Source organism: Melozone crissalis, unplaced genomic scaffold, assembly GCF_028551555.1.
Source record: "Melozone crissalis strain CALT ecotype California unplaced genomic scaffold, PUWL_Pcris_2 ptg000042l_1, whole genome shotgun sequence".
Classification (NCBI taxonomy): Eukaryota; Metazoa; Chordata; class Aves; order Passeriformes; family Passerellidae; genus Melozone; species Melozone crissalis.
The window spans coordinates 10,738,143-10,751,983 of record NW_026535820.1 but is presented as its reverse complement, the minus strand read 5'-3'; the positions used below and the strand labels follow the sequence as shown (position 1 = coordinate 10,751,983).

The 13,841-nt window shown below is 43.0% G+C and overlaps 1 protein-coding gene across 2 annotated transcripts in view; it reads right to left on the bottom strand.

The window, feature by feature from the left end:
* The window catches only part of PCMTD1 (protein-L-isoaspartate (D-aspartate) O-methyltransferase domain containing 1), a 40,742-nt gene extending 27,389 nt beyond the window's left edge, over positions 1-13,353 (bottom strand). Inside the window, exon 1 of one of the 2 annotated variants that reach the window (XM_054284607.1) lies at positions 13,199-13,353. The gene's annotated coding sequence lies outside the window, so the exon portion shown is untranslated. Of the gene's footprint in view, positions 1-12,449; positions 12,578-13,198 lie in introns of those variants that run through there. The other variant, XM_054284608.1, reaches the window with a different exon arrangement.
* Between the last annotated feature and the right edge of the window lie 488 nt (positions 13,354-13,841).

Below are 13,841 nucleotides of genomic sequence, written 5' to 3'. Positions count from 1 at the left end.
TCAAGTTAACAGTTTCAGTTTACTCATAGAAAAAATCAGCAACATTGCTCTAATCAGCAGAGATTTAAAGTTCCCCAGGCTACTAATCAAGTATCAGGCCTACTCCTTCCTGTCCAGACTCAATATATAATACCCTAGCAGCAGTTATGGACTCAAGATCGTGTTTTGCCTGTCCTCATTCCATCCAATGACTCCTACAACCACAGGACTCCACTTTCAGTTTAGCTTCCCTTTTTCTCCCAAGTATAATAGTGACTCACACAAGGAAATTCAACCTCAAACTGCAGAGCTGAGCTTAGGATTTCAGCAGGAGATTTCAAACAAACAGTATGACTGATTATGATCTGAAAGGAAAAGAATAAGTCTAATATTACTTTCACCCCGAAAAGACTGGAGAAAATCAAAATATGAAGTATGTGCTGGCAGTAACTGTAGTAGGTGACTACAAAATTAAGAATAAAATGTGGGACACAGAGGTATTTTACAATGAAGTCTTCATAAACATTTTTTAAAAACTTTTACACCTATACTTGCTACTAAACTGATACTAAAGACAGCAAAAGGCTTAAGTGCTTTGGAAATCCAACTATTAGAACCTTCTCTTCCACAGCTATTTGTTTTGTCACTCCAAGCAGCTATGAAAGAAGAAAACCTATTGTTTTTTAGGATATATGATGCTACTTGGTGCATTAAGGAAAACTCTACAGAGAACACTGCACACTTTGAAGTCTATACTCAAGACTAATCTTACTTAAAAACATTCACTGCCAAACTGCTGCTCAGTGGGTCACTTCAAGAAACTCTTCAAGTTAAACAGAAACAAGTACAAAACCAAGTAGTCAGCTGTGCAGTGCACTCCACAGAAGATACTTCAAGGTTCTTTGCAATATGGTAATGGAACAAAAAATAAACCATAGGATTAGCATTAAGTCAAATGAATGTAAACAGCTACAACTACTGACTTAACCTGAATTGCATTGACCTACTTGGGCAGAAAATGTTTGTCAAGTCTGATGTAAGCTTAAGCCCTGATCTTCCTGTTTGAGCTTCCAACAGCTGTTTGTACAAGATTTCAGGTATGTGCCTGCTTTCACTCTTCCTCCACCTAGTCACCTGAACACACTGAACAGCAGACATGGTACGGCATTTCTCTCAAAAGAGGTACTGAAACTTATGGAACTCCTCAAATGTATGAGCAGTGACAAGCACATAAGCACATGATCAAATTAATTTAACCTTGGCAGCTACACAAGGGCATAATTTTGGAGTAACTTGCTGAGTAGCTACTGAACTCTTTTTTTTTTTTTTAAATATTAAGACAGTTCACAGGAACTTGAGTAAAAAAAAAAAAAATAAAGTAACAGAATTTTGTTAGTTGTTTTTGTGTTTGTTGCATTGTTTTTCGCTCTTCTTTGAACTTGGAGACATTCCTTTCCTGGTCTATACTGTCTCTTGTACTTGATTTGTTCTTCTCCTCTGAAATTCTATCTACCCTCTTCACACTGTACCAATAGTAGGAATGCTGAAAGGAACATTTTTCTATACATGCCCGACCTGTTCTCAGGTATGCCGATAAAGGCTTGAAAATTCAGTACCTTTTATTACAAAGCAAAGCAAACAATCCTACATACTTCCTGGACTAAAATTTTAATGTTCAGCTTAACCCCATATCCTGACTTAGCTCTCCTTATTGCTTAAAATCTGGCAGCCAAAAACTCCTTGCAAAGCTAAGCCTCTCCGGCTTCAGGAGCAGTTTCTTCTCAAATATGGACTTCAAATTCTAATTCAAATATAGACAACAGGTTGTACATATACCTTTATGACTGAATGAACACTAGCTCTGCCCTGAGTACTGTACAGTGTACCATCAATTGCAGACTTCAAAATAATTAATATTGATTCTCTACCCACAACAGTCCAAAACAATCCCTGTTGCTTAGCTGTAAGACAATGCACCAAAATGCTCTTGTCTCTGGGGAGCCTAAGATGACTTAATAACCTTTTAAAGTTCCACTGCAGATCTGAGCAAAAGACAGCAGTTTAACCCAATGTTTAATATGCAAAAAGATCCCCTACACTTCCTCTGATCCCACTGTCTGTGACAGAACCCGGCAGCCCTCTCCTAGCACAATCTGTAAAGGTCTCAGCTCCTGAGAGGTGTGCCTACAGCTCTGTCTATTCCCAGGCCACAACTATTTTTAGCTTGTCCAGCATAAAGGAGCCAAAGAGCTTTATCACAGGGTGGTTGGGAGAAAGGGGAAAGATGAAAAGCTTCTCTTGAGGGCCTAACAGACCCACAGAAACAGGGGGTACCAGGTAATAGCAGTTTGTTCACTGCCTAAAATATCAGGACTTCACTAGAGATGAATTGATGATGCTTAATACATACAAATGTCTGATATTCACTGAGCCTGTCTCATGCACCTGTTTTGCATATCAGAAACTGCTGTCTGTGCACATATTTCACAAATTAGCGAGCTACAGAGTGACCAGGCTGCAAAACTCATTGCCACAATACACAGCTTTGTAGAAGGATATTTAACAGAGTATTCATTTCAAGCAGGTTCATATGAGCTATAATAGGCAAATGTTACGAATCAGAAGAGCTGTAGAGTGATGTGTAAAAAGAACTGGTTCTGGTACATCTAATTCTGTTTGGCCTGAAAGGGCAAAGGCATAAAAGTGACACAACATTTCTGCAAATTTTAATATTGTGATCGCTTTCCATCTAAGACACCTTGATATATATATATATATATATATAAAGAACAATAGTGAGAGAATCAACATTTTTAAAACAAAACTTGTTTCTTTTCATAAAAGATGGTTAATAATTTAGTTTGGTTGACCAGAACATAAAAATTATTCTCTTTGGAGTAATCATCAGAGAGTCCCTAGTAATAACTGGGGGATGGGGAAGGAGAATCCTCTTTTATAATGAAATACAAAGCAGATTTTGTACAGGAAAGGAAATGTATTTTCCTCACCTTTTACCATAAAAGTTATAGTTCTTAAGCAGATCAAGTCACACGTCATATAACTTTGACTAGGCAAAATGTGGCCCATGACAATATTTTCAGTATTTCAGCCAGTACTAAAGTTCAAAAACTTACTGCACATAAACACTTCAAGTTACTTAAATAACTCACTTCTAGCAGCAACAGAACAACATACGCCTGTTGCCTTTAGCAAAAGAAAACAGAAATGAGGTCAAGTGTAAAAATAGAGGATAGTTGCATTCCTGACACTTGAAACCTCATCTTGGAGCTATGCATTTACTTCAGTCTCCACAAAGAAAAAAAACCAGGCCCAATTAAAAACAGAAATATCAATCATCTTTACCAACCTCCAAAGGAAACTAAAAGTTTTTGGTTTCTAATCTTCAGAAATGTATCTAAAAGCTTCAAAATAGCACACAATAGTCACAGCCTAAACAACTTAAATACTGTATTACCATGAAGTTTACTTTCACAGCCTGAGAATCTCAACTTTTATTGATTATTTACTATCCTCTTCTTATGAGATGCTAAACAAATACAGTTTAAGGAAAAAATATATCCCAATTCTTCTGTGCTTAATTCTTAAAAGGGCACAGTGCAATACAACAGTACCTTTTGAGAAGTTGTTTTATTAGTTAGTCCTGTGATTCTCAAGAGCGAAGAATGAGTAAAGCCTACTCCTGTTTCCTGCTTCTCCTCCTCAGAACCACAAAACAAAATTCTTTCCCTGCAATCTTCCAGAAGCATCACACTGGAATTGCCATTTTTTTTCAAATGTAACTTGTTCACTAACACTTGCACACTGAGTGAGTGTTTTATCTTGTCAAAGAAAGCAACAGATATCTACCCCACCTTCTTTTTAATTCCCAAATCCTGCATATCCAAAAGCTTTAGACTTGAAGGATCCATATCATAATTTGTCTAAGTCTCCACACATACCATAAATCCATACACAGCACAACCTATAATGATGTGACTTTATCCATAAATCTCTACCACTTAGGACTTTCAATGCTTACTTTATATAAAAGAGAGATCAACTTCCCTTTCATGGTTCTAACGAAAAGAAAGTGATGATTTATTCAAACTTCCAAAACACACTCATTAAGTACAAACTAAATCTATATTAAAATTCTACTGAAGTCTTTAGTCATCCAGGAAAAAAAAAATCAACACTTTTCTTTAAAATGTAAAAAGTTACAGCATTAAGACTGTGATCAAAATCTGTTTCACAAAGGTTCATGCAAATATTTTATTATTCTGCCTACTTTGAGGTAATGTTTCAAAGCATTGCTTTTGTAACAGTATCATTTTAATTTACACCTCTGTGGCCAGTCAGTACCTTCCACCTTAAATTTTCCACAGGGCTTGCAAATGATTAAACAGATTATCTGCCTGCACATATCATAGTTAACTTTGTTGGGTTATGTGACAGAAAGCTGTTCTGCACACAAAGGAGCAGGGGTGGATTTACAAGTGGGGGAAACATGCGAATACCCTGACCCAGCCCTACCATCAGCTCTCTCCACATTCCCACTACCACCATGCCTCTCCAAGGCATTTCCCAGATCCAAAGGTGTGACTTTTACAGAGCTACAAAAGCAGCTCTGTAAAAGCTCCCATGGAGTGCAGGGGAAAGGGATTTGGGGATGGCAGAAGTCCTGTGAGTGGATGCCTGGGAGAGGAACCAGAGGTGGGGAAAGGGAAAAATCACAGTGACCAGGGGAGAAACAAGCATGGGAAAGCCACAGCTATATGACAAGAGGGACGGATCATCTGTCAGCAGGCTGCAGGTCAGTATGTGTGTGCAGCTATGCCCTGCCTCTCCTGTCCGACTGTCAATCGCCTTTTGCAATTCTGTCTTGGGCCTCTGCTTGGAGCTCATGTGCACCTACAAGACATGGAGTCAGACCACAGGTCACAAGGGCTGGTGAGTCTGCAGTGCCAGCAAAGCAGGGCGTGAGCTTCTGCAGGTCCAGGTGCAATCACCAAGCTCGACTGGCCAGCAAAGCAGGGAGAGTGGCCTTGGGACTGGGATGGGACACACCGGCCGAGTGAGGCATCTGGAGGAACAAAGAGGGATCCAAGGTGAGCTGCTGGAGAATCTGTGGTGTTTGGGATTTGCAGCTAAACATGTGCATGTGCATAAGAGGCAATGGGGCATAAACAGACCGAAGAGTTCCAGGTAGAATGAGTGCCTAAACCCAGTAACTGGAAGGATTTGTAATACATACACACATATGTGTTTGCACACATTCAGCTTGACCATCCAGAAAGAGTAACAGGATGAGGCCACTGGTGCTGTTTGTGCTTGCCCTACTGCCATCTCCTGTGTTCGTGTGGTGGCAAATTATAGACACAGATGCTGAATACATCTGTTTGTTTGCTACTGAGAATACGTGCTTAGCCTCACAACTCACTGCACCTGAGGCCGTGGACACCTAAACTAAAAACTAGAAATTAAGCAAAACTCCTTGGAGCCCTTCTTTAAAAGCACAAACCAAAATATAAACACATTATAATTTTGAAAATGTTTCTGAATTACTGGTTTCCTTTTTCTTCAGGTATGAATCAAGTACTACTGTAAATGTGGCTCCAAAGTTATAATTTACTTACAGTACCAACAATGGCAGAAGTCATCTGGGAAGGATTTGAAGCATTTGTGAAGGCTCCAGTAATCATTCCAAGATATTCATGCAAACTCTTCAGCAAGAAATGGTAGTTGAGAACCTTTTATCATTGCCTATATAGCAGCTGTGCACTTGCACAGCTCACAATGGTCATCATCCCCACAATCTTACTGTACCAGTTTTTTTTTGCAGTCATGCAAAGCACATGGTTTTCACCTTACATAAGTGTAGTTTACAGATACAACACAAGAGGTTGCTACACTCACACAACCTGATGTAGTTACGGACAACTCCAATTTATCCAGAGCATGCCAGAATGGAGAAGGCAAATTTTACGCTGACTTTTTCTGACAACTGAATTACTTCAGAAAACATCACAGAATCTCAGGAAACTTGGCAGTAATGAGTCTTAGTCATGATGAATGCATAATTAACTGAAGCAAATAACAAGAGACTAAGGCCTATGGGATTTTATAATACTGCAGATGTCAGCTCAGCAGAAGTCAAAGAAACTCAGCAGCTTGACTTTTCTGCATCCTTCCAATTTCACTGACCTTCTGACCGCAATAATGCCAAATTTAGACTTTCTTGAAGGAGGAACACAGCAAAGCTAAACAAACTGGACTACATGGAATGAAAGGAAAACCACAGCTCATTCTCAAAAGGGTAGAGGAAACAGTTTTGAAAATAAAGAGCAGGATCACATGCCCAGCAGAAGAAGAGCCAGCAAAACCCCACCCACTGAATCCAACAAGAACTACAACAGTAAACAAGAATTTCAAGAGTCTCGGGCAAAGATTGTCAAATGAAAATCAAATCCTGTAATGGCAAACTGATGTACCAGTAGAAATACAGCATTCCTGATTACCTGAAGTTATTTATACTACAGAAATATTAGCCATTTATCAAAATTAAGCATCTCCTTTAGCAACTGCTTTGGAGTTCAGTCTTTCAACAATGCTGACTTGCATTCATTTCAATCATACCTATCAAGCAAAAACAACAGTTCTGAAAATATGATTAAGATGATAGTGGCTCCCACAATAATTTCTTTTTTTAACTTTAATATACAGATCATGATATAACAGCACAGTCATCCTGACTGGGTTGAATAGCATTACTTGGCTTTTTCTTTTATATGTCAAGAAAAGCACATGGTAATTCCCAAATATCTGCTATAAACACTTGCTATAGAAATAAAAAAAAAAATCTCAAAATAGTAATCACGTCTCATTTTCTGCCAACCACATGGTCCTAATTCCTCTTTTAATGTTAAAACAACTACTTATAGGAATCAAGCCTTTCATCTGGGATGGGGATGCCACAGGCATATCAACTGCCAACTCTGATTCACTAGCGGACTATTACTATAAACAATTCCAATTACTATCACTTCACATGCAAAAACCCCACATTGATACAGAAATCTCCTTTCGGAGAAGCAGATTTGTCTTTTTTAAATATGAACAAATAATTAGGACATGTCACCTCTGAGATGATCTCTTTGAAATCTAGTTACCTTTTATTCCTGAAGACAACTAATAATCAATTATATTTGTTTTACTTGAAGAATGGTACCAATACATGCTTTTAATAGTCACATTCCTTTTGTGTCTACAATATTACTGCATATTGCCTTTCACTACATCTTAAACTAGTATTTTAGAAAAACTCTGATTTGACTCTAACTTTTACCATTAAATCTAAAATGACATTTGTAGACATCAGCTGGAAAAAAAAAAAAATCTTCCCAGTGACAGATGCCTCCTGGAGGAACATTATCCAGTATTACAAAGTTGTCACTGTTCATCCTGAAAATAGTTTTCAAGATTGCTTAATTTGCCATTAGAAATATGCACCTATCACTTAAAACTTTAACAAGCCAGTTGTTAAAAAAAAGGAAGAAATAATTATGATTACTGACAGCTTTAGTAAGACTTATCTGTTTAGAAATCATGCAAAGAAAAGGTTTTGTAATAAAAACAGCAAGCTTCTGGTACTTGTGACGTGAGTGCTCCAACACAGACCTCTAGTGCTATTTTAGGTGCTCATGCTAACTGCTGGCTACTCGGCCGGTGCTACAGCAACAATTAGTGCTAAACAACAAAACAGAAAACTCTTCTGGCCACATCCTGCCCTTGCTTCTCTGCAACTAAGTCAGAGGAGCTGCTCTTTCCGTCTCACTTAAGACTGCTTTGAAAGGAACCCCACAGCTGGAACGGAAAAAGCAACCAGATAAAAGACATTATTGGCCAAAAGGGACCAGAAGAGCAAACCTGGAGACACTGACTTGCAACCAGTCTGTTATCACCAGGCTCTAAAAACATTCAGAACAGAGATCCTGTTTACAGTCTCTACACCACCACAGAATTGGTTGGTAGTCCACATATTCTCTGTTATATGTGTCTCTAAACACACACCATCTCCAGTAAAGCACGCATGTCATCAACCAAGACAAGGACTCTCTTCTCTAACTGCTGAGCTATCTCTAATTCAGATTTTTCCTGCCATCTTTTTTTTTGTTTGTTTTTAATATTTCAAGTAAATCCTCTCATATCTAACAGCTCCATGCTGACAATTCTAATGCCCTGCAGCACCTCCATATAAATGTCTTTCATTCAGGATTAAAAACATGTCACTATCAAACCACTCAATGAAAGCCTGTTACCTTTTAAACCTGATTTTAAGGTTTTGTTGTCAAATTCTGAATTGTTTCCTCCAAACAAGTTTTTCAACATTAATTCCAGTTGTACTCTTTTGCACCCTAGAAACACAGCAAATCCAACTCTGCTTCGCAACGGTATGCTGACCAAACACTACTGTGAGAAAATCAAGTGCAATGCTATACTTGAGAGGCATTCCAAACCTCACCAGTTATGTAACCTTAACAACACTCACAGTATCTTAAACCTCCAATTGCATGCAACTCATAGAGCTCAATACTCTGCACTTGTAAAAGCAAGATATTTACATCCTGTCTTCACTAAACAAAACAAGGCCAGAGTTTCAAAACTACTGTTCATAAAATGCACTTTCAAAGCAGCCAGCTCCAAGTATTTTTCTGCCCCAAGACAGCCCCTCTAAGAAGAGAACTTCCACAGGAATTCCCCACCCAACAACTTCACTGTATGAGAATACACCAGAACCTGCAGCCTGTGAGTTCCCATGGTGAGTCCCGATGTCACATCTAATCTCTTTTAGAGCTGTGGAGTTTGTCTTCCTTTGCTTATTTTAAGTGTTCTGTAATGACCTCTAAACCACTGCCTTTTCCTCACAATAAAGGACAATTCATACTTTTGTGCTTCAATTTAAAGAACTGATAAAATTAATTGAGAAATATGTCACATACCAATTGCAGTCACAATGTATAAGTGATAAAGACCCTACAAGTGTTCTCCAGACCTGTTTCCAACCCTACAGGTTCCAATACTTTTCTTCTTTCCAAAAATAAGTTTCTTTGGACTAACTGCTATTTTTAAAGACAATTTTACTTCAGGTTTACTTTTACTTCTTACTTTCAACATTTCCAATAAGCTTCTGATCAGAAGTAGATTCAGCAAGAACCCACACACATACATTCCATCAGTACTCCAAGCTCCTTGAAGTTAACATCACTGTCAACTTTGCAAGACTTTCTCTGAAACATGAAGTAGGCATGACATACGAGGACAAAAAGGACAGAAAACCAACACTCTTCTTCTGAATGCCAGCCAGCTGTCTTTCAGTTCTACAAATATTATATTCACCATCCTGAGCTGCTATAAATTTTATCCTTTCTTCAAGGACCAGAAGTCCAGCCCAAGTTTCTTAAGTAACACAGCAGCAGAAACTGCTTTAAGTGCTCGCATGTAGGAGGCCTGAAGGCTTTCATTAACATCCAGTGCACACAAATAAGGCCCAAAGGAATTGGAACACAGTAGTTATTTCCTGATGCTCTCATGTAATTATACCCATAATATTTGATATAACTACCACACTTCAGTCCCTATAACTCCGTAAATGATGAAGCAGAACAGTGTGAACACAGTTCTGCAAAGCAGATACATTAAGAGTACTCCATCCAAAAAATCCACACTTGTTGGAGAGGATGAAGTATGCAGATCAACTTCCAACCCTACTGGAAGATTCCTGGAGTGCCTTAGGCCAGTCACACACCTGATTATTCATTTGCAAAACATAATTGCATCTACATTCTACCCACTTTTGCTCTGAGGAGTTTACATTCTAAGTAGGTAAAACAAATGAGATTATATAAACAACGTCTGCATTCAAGAGTGCCAAGTGCTGGAGACTTCAAGGCACTTTTCTTACACAGAGAGCTAATTAATCATCAGCTCCAGAACATCACTTTCAGTTCAGCAGGGTAGAATAGCAGATCTCTGTGACATTCCTACTGAAAATGGGAACAAAGCAGGAAATGACAAGAACAGGTACATGTAACGACACCTCTCATCCAGAAAAAATGACTGTATTCTCAGGTGTTTCTCTCCATGCACCTTTAAGACTGGCATGAGCATTACCATAATGCTTAGTATTTCAGAATTGCTTTTAATGTATTTGTTCTGGGGAACTTTTGAAACGCCTGACATAAACCTTTCTGAGACACTGCATGGGGAAATTTTATTGCCCGGCTCTAAGGGCAAAAACAAGAATGATGCACTACAATGTGTTGCAGTAGGAATTCTGTGCTAACGTCTTCCAAGTTTGCCTTAAGACTTACACCTGCACTGCTATCATGCCTAGGAAGCTTACCTTCAGCTTCAGAATGCACACTTCCATCTCAAAGTGCTTCAGGTTTACAGAAACACAGCCAAGTGACTGCTCTGGTGCAGTCCACCACAGTCATGGAAACTACAACACATGCCTGCACTGAGGTCCTATTTTTAAGTCTCCTATTAGGCAGGAGCCTCTTCAAAAGGAGCTGCAGGTTGCAGCAGTCACTGACAGGCAAACATAAGACAATCAATAAAAACCACCAAACTGCCAAGATTATGATTACAAAAATGGCAAGATTTCATAATTTATCAATTATGAAATAGAATACTGCAAAATTGAAACAGGTCAGTCACATATCTAAAGCAAATAATGCCAGAGATTAGATGAACCAAATCCAGAAAGAAGGCGAATTAGAGAGGCAGGGAGATTTTTACAAAAATTCTGGAGTGAAGATCAGAGATGATGCAGGGAAGGAACCTAACCCAGCACAGACACAGTGATAAAATCTGACCATCCAGGACTACATCCAGTATTACATACTTTTTTCTGTTTCTGTGATTTCATTATATTCTCCACACTGCAGACCTCCCAACAACATCCAATTGTATTTTCTACCACTTCTGAGGGACACTGACTGTTGTAAAGAACATCTGGCTAAGTGTCCATCTCCAAAGCCCTTATTGTGGCTCTCTGACCTCACTCACATACTTCTAACATTCCTATCATTATGTTTATTCACCCAGAGTCAGTTAAAATACCAATCGATCTGTCACACATTTTTCCACCTACAAATCCAAAATACTTTTCAAACTCTCGCAACAAATCAGGCAGGAGTTCTGCAGAAGACAACTCCATTTATCCCAGCCTGATCCTTCCCAGAGATCTTCTGCCCAGAGTAAGGTAATGGTCCTGTTGGGGAAAAAAGCGTATAGCACATTATGATTCATTTGCAAGCAGAAAGGATTAAGGTTACAAAGACATTCTCACCACACATTATTGCAATTGACTAACTCTAAGCACTGGATTTTTTGTGCCTTCCATCTCGAAAAGCATGCTCTGTAACACAGAGGTCACACGGTCAAGAGGAATTTGGTATCTTCATTAATTTGCTGAAGTGCTGACTAGCCTTATTCTGGGTATTTTTTGCATGGGTCTCAACATTTGCTGCACTTTATGAGAAGAAACCTTTCATTCTTGCTAAAGCCTGCAGTTCAACTGTGCTTGACCTATTACTTGACAGGAGTAAAAAAAAAAAATACCCCCTAGGAGAACACCAACTATGTTGGCACCGGCAAGTACTGCAAGGACACAAGCATTTTCCACACACTGGAGCAGTTTAGCACTTTCATAAAGGATTTCAAACAGACGGCCCCTCACCCTTCCAAACATTTCCATTTCTGTTTTTGTTGGTTTTTGGCGGTTTGTTTTGGTGTTTTTTTGGTTTTTTTTAATGACAGAGCTGCATAAAGCAGGCCCAGGCTGCTGACCGAGTATCAAATAAATGCCAAGATTCCTTGTCCCTCGGCCCCCCCTTCTCTTCCTGCAACTTCAGAGCGAGCCGCGGACAGCTGCCGGGGCTGGGGGAGGAGGGCGCACGGAGGGCAGAGCGGACCCGCACAGGCGCTGCGGAGGCGGCCCGAGCTTCGGGCCCAAGAGGAATCCCATTAACACCGCCGCTGACCGCAGCTCGGCTCCAGACGTGACCCCAGAACGCCTCCTCCAGCTGATAACAACAAAGAAAACAGACGGGAGGAGGAGGTGGCAGCCCCGGAGCCAGTTCCTGCTCCTCCCCTTAGTCTTCTCCCAGCCAAAACAGAGACCACAATATAAACAGAGACAAAATGTGCGTTTATGGCAAAGCGGGGGGCAGCGGCAGCCCGCTCCTTTTCCTGCGGCGGCTGCCGCCAGGAATGCCCACCGACCGACTCACCCCGGATTGCGGGCGAAAAGCGAAGTTATCGCGCATTTCACACACTTTATTTATGTAAACAAAGTATCTTACGCCTGCTGCAGCCGCACCACCTCCTCCACTCCCAAAAAGAGAAATACCCTGCATTAGCCCACGGGTTTTTATTGAAACAAAATACAATGTTGTCTCACGCACCCCTCAACGATGCCTCGGCCTGGAAGACGCAGTCTCCACAAACCCACGAGGTTGTAAATACTCGACAGTGAAAAAAAAGAAACAAAACAAACAAACCAAGCCCGAAGAAATCCCCCAAACCGCAGGCTTCCCTTCTCACTGCATTTCCTCAAAGGCGCAAAGCAAACGCACAGCCGTCACACGGGGGAGGCAAGGCGCGGAGCCGCAGCGGGGGACAAGCGCTGCCCTCACCTTGCCTGCACCACCACCCCCCCGCCGGGATCTCGAGGCTGGAACCTTCTCTCTTGTCCTCGTCCTCTCACAGCTCCCAGGCCCACGGCAGCTACACCAACCACCTCTCCTCCCCCCAACTCGTTTTGGGCCAGAGATTATTCATTACGCAGACGCCGCGAGGGATGGCAAGGGTCGGGCAAAGGAGGAGGAGGAGAAGAAGGGACTGCCGAGAGCGTACGCACAGAGCCGGTCCTGTCCCTCCCTAGGGCGAGCCCTCGCCCTGTCCCGGCTGCACGAAAACAATGCCTCCCCCTCATCCCCCTTCCCCCGCGCCTGCGTGCGGGGCCCGCGGACAATGGGGAGCGGAGCGCCCGGGGAGCAAGCGAAGGGCAGGGGCCGCAGGGCAGGGGCCGGAGGGCTGCAATCTCCCCTCCCCCGCCGCAACTCACCGTCCCAGCCGCCCGACGGGGCCTCCGCGCCGCACAGCGCGGCCGGAGCGCAGTTCTGCCCACCCCCCCACAGTGCGGGACACTCACCCGTTCCGCAGCGGGCCCCGGACCCTGCGCTGGGCGGCACCGGCGAGACCCACCTGGGGGGTTGGGGGCGAGAATCGCAGGCAGGAGAGCGCTCCGGCAGGCCGCGGGCAAACGGCCGAGCGAGGGAGGGCGGCGCTGGCAGCCGCGGGCCGGGGGTGCGCGGGTCGGTTCGGCGGCCGGTGCCGGTGCGAGGGACGGGACGGGACGGGACGGGGGAGGCGGGGCCCGACAGCTGAGAGGATGTAAACAGAGCGTCACGTGACCCCGCCCCCCGCGCGCGGGGCCGCCGGGCGGGGCGAGGCGAGGGCGAGCGCTGCGCCGCTCCGAGCCCGGCCCTGATTGGCCGCTCGCCCCCCTCGCTACAGCCAATGGGCGGCCGGCGCTCGCGGCGCTCGTCACCAGTCGCCCTGGGGTCGCTGGGGGTCCGCACGCTGCCTTCCCCCCGTGTTCCGTGTGCCCGCCGCCTTCCCCGCCGGCCGGGCCGCGCTGCCGGCAATCCCGTGTCCCCTTCCCCGCCGGCCGGGCCGCGCTGCCGGCAATCCCGTGTGCCCTCCTCGCCGGCCGGGCCGCGCTGCCGGCAATCCCGTGTCCCCTTCCCCGCCGGCCGGGCCGCGCTGCCGGCAATCCCGTGTGCCCTCCTCGC